The following is a 6,367-nucleotide window of genomic DNA, read 5'->3' on the forward strand; positions in this document are numbered from 1 at the left end:
TGACAAAATGAGAAGGCATTGGCATTGTCATTCTTCCGAGTGATCTGGGAAAGGCTTGGTCAGGACTGCAACTCGTCCCTCTCTTTCTTCCAGCACCAAAAGTTCTTTATCGATGTAGTCCTGTACAATATTTTTGAGAATAAAGCAGCGTTCAGTATCGTGCCCTATTGTCCGATGGAACTTGCAGAAACAATCTTTCCATTTCCCCATGGTGACGGGAGGATCCGCAATCCTTGGAAGTTTGATCATATTCTTCACGAGCAGATGTCCAAGAATTTCTTCGATTGGCTGACCTAAAGGAGTAAACTCGTGATCATAACTCCAACCATCATGCTTTATCTTCTTCGGATTGCTGGATTTATGTTGAATGATGACTTCTTTGACTTCTTTCTGGGAATTGGACTGAACTTGCTTAGTTAGGGCTACTGAATGTTCTTCTTCTCTGCTTTCAACAAAGAGGTTCTTATCAATGTAGTCTTGCACAATGTTTTTGAAGACAAAACATCGATCAGTGTCATGCCCTACTGCCCGAGGGAATTTGCAAAACTGGTTCGAGAATCTTCCCATGATGGTGGGAGGATCTGTGGCTTTTGGGAGCCTGACTAATCCCTTAACCAACATGTATTCAAGGACTTTGTCGAGTGGCTCGTCTATAGGAGTGAAATCTCGATCGCCGCTCCAGTTTCCGCGCTTTGGTTTTCCTTGATTTTTTTCCTTTTGCTGAGGGCTGGATTGAAAAGGTCTATTCTGGATTCTAGAATACTTTCCTTTCAGATCTTTAGACTCTTCTAACTTGCTGCTTTGACTGCCTCTATTTTTGTTGTTGCTGGGTTTAGCACTGGTTGCACTGTTGTGGTCTCCAATAATGCTCATAGGGATGGTGATGGATGCCTCTTCTCTAACAGGAACTTTTCCGAAATTGGCTTCAGCTTGCTCGGATAATATCTCAATCATCATTCTTTTGAACAACCGATATATAGCGGGATCAATCTCCTCCTTGATGGTCTGAGCTCCCTCTTTGACAGACTTTATGGAATCTATTTCTCACTCACTGTCTGTAACTAATGTGCTGAAGTAGCGCGGTCTCTGATCTCGTCTAGATCACACAACTATGTCAATGCCCTCTGCATAACCACATGGGATGTTTAGCATGAAAAAAAAGAATTTTGAAAGCAACAATCTTGAGAGAAAAACAAATGATGGGATCAGGTAATCTTGGAAGGAAATGACAAACAAAATTTTGGACAAAATTTGGAAGATATACCGAAAACAAGGTTCTTGAAGATATGAGCAAAATTTGAAATTTTGAAAATTTGCAGGCAGGATCGGAATAAGGCTGGAAATCTGAGATCCAGTAGAATGGGAGAATGGAAAATCGCCTGGAGTTTTGAAAGAAATTGGATATTTGAGAAAATCATCTAGGGTTTGAGAAAATAAAGAGAAAAGATGAGAATTTGAAAATATTTTGGGGAAAATATGAGGGAAATAAAAGTAGCATACAATCACATCCTGCACAAACCTTTATGCACATACAACACTCCCTAAAAGGCTGACTCTAGATGCATCATTTTGAAAAACAACTGTAGGACCCTAACCCTAACTCTAGGTTCAGATCATCTTTGTCCAATCCAGTTATGTCGATATACCCGAATCGAAATTCAAGGTACGTGGCATATAATCTCAACTCCGGTTCTAAGGAAAGGTTTTCCAACATCCTTGAGCGCCTACCGATATACTTCGGACTGTGGCCCGCGGTACGTGGTAGGGGGGTGTTAACCCTGTTGAGAAACTCGGTTTTGATGTCACATAATATGATACACTGTCTTATTTAATTTTGTATGATATGATAATATGTTCTTTTGAAATAATGTTATATTATGACTAAATATGTTTTGCCTTAAATCTAACGAGTATTTGATGCAAGGATATCTCACCCAATAAGGATGGAGACTTCCTGTTCAAGTACAACTATGGTGCAATCATACTCCTTGAAGAAAAAGCTTGATGAGCCATGCTTTCCTAAAGTTCAAATGAAGAAATCGGCTACCTCAAGTTGAAGATTTTTTTTCTTCTTTAGAGTCATATGTAACAGAACCTTCAGGAACTTGCATATTGCATATTACATACTCATTCATACATACTATATCACAAAAGTATACGATAGTTTCAAAAAGGTTCTTTTTTGAAAACCAACAAGTGTACCTTCTTACAACCTTTTATGAAAAAGATATTTTGTCATATAATAATTGTACCTTCTTACAACCTTTTATGAAAAAGACATTTTGTCATTATACCTTACACTATATACAAGACAACATAAAATCGGCTACATAAGAAAAATAAATAAAATATGTTTTTGAAAAGACTTAAGATATCTTCTTTAAAATATTTCTTAATACAAGAAGAAGACAAAAACATAAATCGGCTACACAAAAGAAAAACAAATAAAATATGTTTTTGAAAAGACTTAAGATATCTTCTTTAAAATATTTCTTAATACAAGAAGAAGACAAAAACATAAATCGGCTACACAAAAGAAAAACAAATAAAATATGTTTTTAAAGGACTCTAGTTACTTTTTCTCATAACTATAGAATGTCGACTTACTTGAAGTCATCATTCTCTTTACAAAGCATTAAATACCTTCTGTAACAAATCCCTTCTAAATATCCTTCCCAAAGAATGTCGACCTTCTTTTTGGATCCTCATTCTCTCTGGAGACTTTAAAATACACTACATAAAGAACATACTTGACATGACTATGTACAAATAAATATCTCAAAGCACTCATAGTACTTACACTCATTTAAAGTAAAGAAGTACTAATGTACCTCAAATCATTAATTAGAATAAAGACAAAACTACAACCCAACGTTCAAATGTACTATTGTAAGAAATAGACTTTCTTACATAAAATATGTATTACCTAAAACACTACAACGACTAGTGTACCCTCTATCTTACTCTTCTAGAAAAAGGCATTCTCGATCTTCTCTAAAAGATATTTTTGAAAAGACATAACATTTCATATTTCAAAAAGTTACAATTCCAAAATGTAACGACTACTTTTTATGAGCTATATAAACACACACACATAAACTATTCAAACAAGAGGAATAAAATAGACGTGTGAGCTTACAAAGAGAAAAATATTCTATTCCTGATTTAAAAAGAGAGCCTTGAAAAAGAAAGAGAAAAAGAAAAAGAAAGAAAAGAGAAAAAGTCAAGTCCAGCTCTTTGACAAAGAGTATCCTCTGAGTGACAAACAGAACATTCTTAGAATCCTTCATTCGTGCATTCATATCATTCTGAAGGTTCTATAGGAAGTATTGTAACTCTGTTTATTCACTGTACTCCTTTGTTCAAAGAAGTAGACCTCTGTGAAAGAGGGTGTTGCCCTTCTCTGTTGAGAGAAGAAGACCTCTTGGGAAGAGGGTGTTGCCCTTCTCTGTTGAGAGAAGAAGACCTCTTGGGAAGAGGGTGTTGTACTATTTATCCAGTAACTCGGATGTTATAGTGAAATCTCAAGTGGTTTGCTTGGGGACTGGATGTAGGTCTGGATATTGACCGAACCAGTATAACTTCTGTGTTTTATGTGTTGTGCCTTATTGCTTAATTATTTTATTTTATCGATCATTATCATATTTCACTATTCACCCCCCCTCTAGTGGAATTTCATTTGGTATCAAAGCAGGTCTGCTGGTTTCGACGTAACAAGTCTTCCAGCACAAATGGCATCTACCTCTTATGCTCGTGATATTGAAGGTCAACACGCATCTCGTCCCCCCTTCTTCAATGGCTCCAACTACGGATATTGGAAGTGCAGAATGGCTATCTTTCTCAAATCCATAGACTTTGCTGTATGGAAAATTGTTGAGCATCCATACACATCTCCATCCGCAGACTATAACTTATGGTCTGATGAAGAAAAGAAAATGGCAAACTTAAATGCAAAGGCTATGAATGCCTTATATTGTGCCATTGATCAAAATGAATTCAACAGAATATCTATATGTGAATCTGCATATGACATTTGGCATTCTTTGGAGGTGATTCATGAAGGAACCAACAAAGTCAAAGAAGCCAAAATATCATCTCTTGTTAGAAAATATGAGTTGTTCAAAATGAACAAAGATGAACCCATCACAGAGATGTTTACCAGATTCACCAACATCACCAACGATCTGAAATCTCTGGGTGTAACATATTCCCAGACTGAAAAGGTGAAGAAAATCTTGACATCTCTCACAACTGATTGGGAGAGAAAGACCACTGCTATTGAAGAAGCTCAAGATTTATCTAAGCTTACATTGGACGACTTAATAGGAAATCTTATGGCCTATGAAGTCCACATGAAAGAAAGAAGGGAAGAAGAGCAACCACTAAAGAAAACTCTAGCTTTCTCAGCCCTATCTGAGAATGAAGATTCAGATAAAGAATCAGAAATTGCGCTACTTACCAGAAAATTCCAGCGCTTCATGAGAAGGAACCGGCTTCCAAACAGGCACAAGGAAAGAAAAGATCTTAAAGAAGATCCCATGTGCTTTCAGTGTAATAAGCCAGAGCACTTAAAACGTGACTGTCCCCTTCTCAAAAGAAAGTCCAAGACTGAGGAACCAAAGAAGAGGTTCTTCAAGAAAAAGGCTCTGCATGCTCAATGGGATGATTCAGAACCATCCACTAGTGAAGAGTCAAGTGATGATGAAGCCGAAACTGCAAATATGTGCTTCATGGCAAACGAAAGTTCGGTAAGTGAAATCTCTGATTTTTCCTTTGAAGAACTTCTAGATGCTTTTCAAGAACTATTTGAAGAATCTAGAAAATTGAGTTTCAAAAATAAAGCTTTAAAATCTGAAAATTTAGAGCTTTCTCAAGAGAATGAAAAACTCAGCAGTGAAAATTCTGAGTTGAAAAAGAAAAATCTTTTGCTTATATCTGAAATTTCTTCTACTAGCTCCAAAACTAAAGATATGCAAGTAGAAATTTCAGAACTAAAAAGTAAAACTGAGAACCTTATGAAAACGGTTTTCAAGTTTACTAAAGGTAAAGAGAACTTGGATAAACTCTTATCCTCTCATAAGGTCTCCTTTTACAAGAATGGGATTGGCTATTCTCATTTCAAAAAACCTTCTTGTATAAATCAAAAGACCACATTTGTGAAAAGTTCATCTGAACCAAATAAGGAGTATTATATTAATAATCTTTTTTACTCCTCTAAAGAGATAGACAAACCCAAATCCAAATGGATATGGGTTCCAAAGTCTAACAAAAAAGGACCCGATTGGGTACCAAAAAGAAGATTTACTTAATGTTTTGCAGGCTCCAAAGAAGAACAGATGGATACTAGATAGTGGATGTTCAAAGCACATGACAGGACATCCAGACCTTTTTGCTGTTCTTCATCATAAAGAAGGAGGAACCGTCACCTTTGGAGATAACAACAAAGGTTTGATAATTGGTATTGGAAATATTGGTAACATAGACAAACCTCTTATCAAAGACGTTCTCCTTGTTAAAGGATTAAAACATAACCTACTAAGTATCAGTCAAATGTGTGACACAGGTTATAATGTTAGCTTTAATCATGATGCATGCCTCATAGCTGACACAAATGAAAACATCATCTTAAAAGGTATAAGAAAGAATAATATATACGAACTATACCTAGAAAACATCACAGAACATTGTCTTATAGCTAATAATGACACTCAACATCTATGGCACATGAGAATGGGCCATGTCAATTCGAAATACATGTCCAAACTAGCTAAAAATAAATTAGTACGTGGGTTACCCAACATATCTTTTAAAAAGGACTATTTTTGTGATGCATGTCAATTAGGAAAATTGTCAAAATCTCCTTTCAAATCAAAAAATGTCATCTCAAGTAAAAGACCTTTAGAGCTTCTCCACCTGGACCTTTTTGGTCCTTCTAGGGTAGCTAGCCTTAATCATAATAGATATGTTTTTGTCATTGTAGATGATTACTCAAGATTTACTTGGGTAATATTTTTGAAAAACAAAAGTGACACGTTTTGTCAGTTTGAAATCTTGTGTAAAAAATTACAAAACGAAAAATCATGTTCCATTGTTAAAATCCGTAGTGACCATGGAGGAGAATTTGAAAATGAACTCTTTGAAAATTTTTGTAACTTGCATGGTATTTCTCATAACTTTGCCTTCCCTAGAGCTGCACCTCAAAATGGTGTAGTAGAAAGAAAGAATAGAACCCTTCAGGAATCTGCCAGGACTATGCTCCAACACAATGATCTTGTAAAATCTTTTTGGGCAGAAGCTGTTAATACTGCATGCTACATAACAAATAGAGTTCTCATTAGATCCTTATTAAATAAAACTCCCTATGAAC

Source organism: Nuphar pumila, chromosome 5, assembly GCF_984573655.1.
Source record: "Nuphar pumila chromosome 5, dmNupPumi1.hap1.1, whole genome shotgun sequence".
In the NCBI taxonomy this organism is placed as follows: Eukaryota; Viridiplantae; Streptophyta; class Magnoliopsida; order Nymphaeales; family Nymphaeaceae; genus Nuphar; species Nuphar pumila.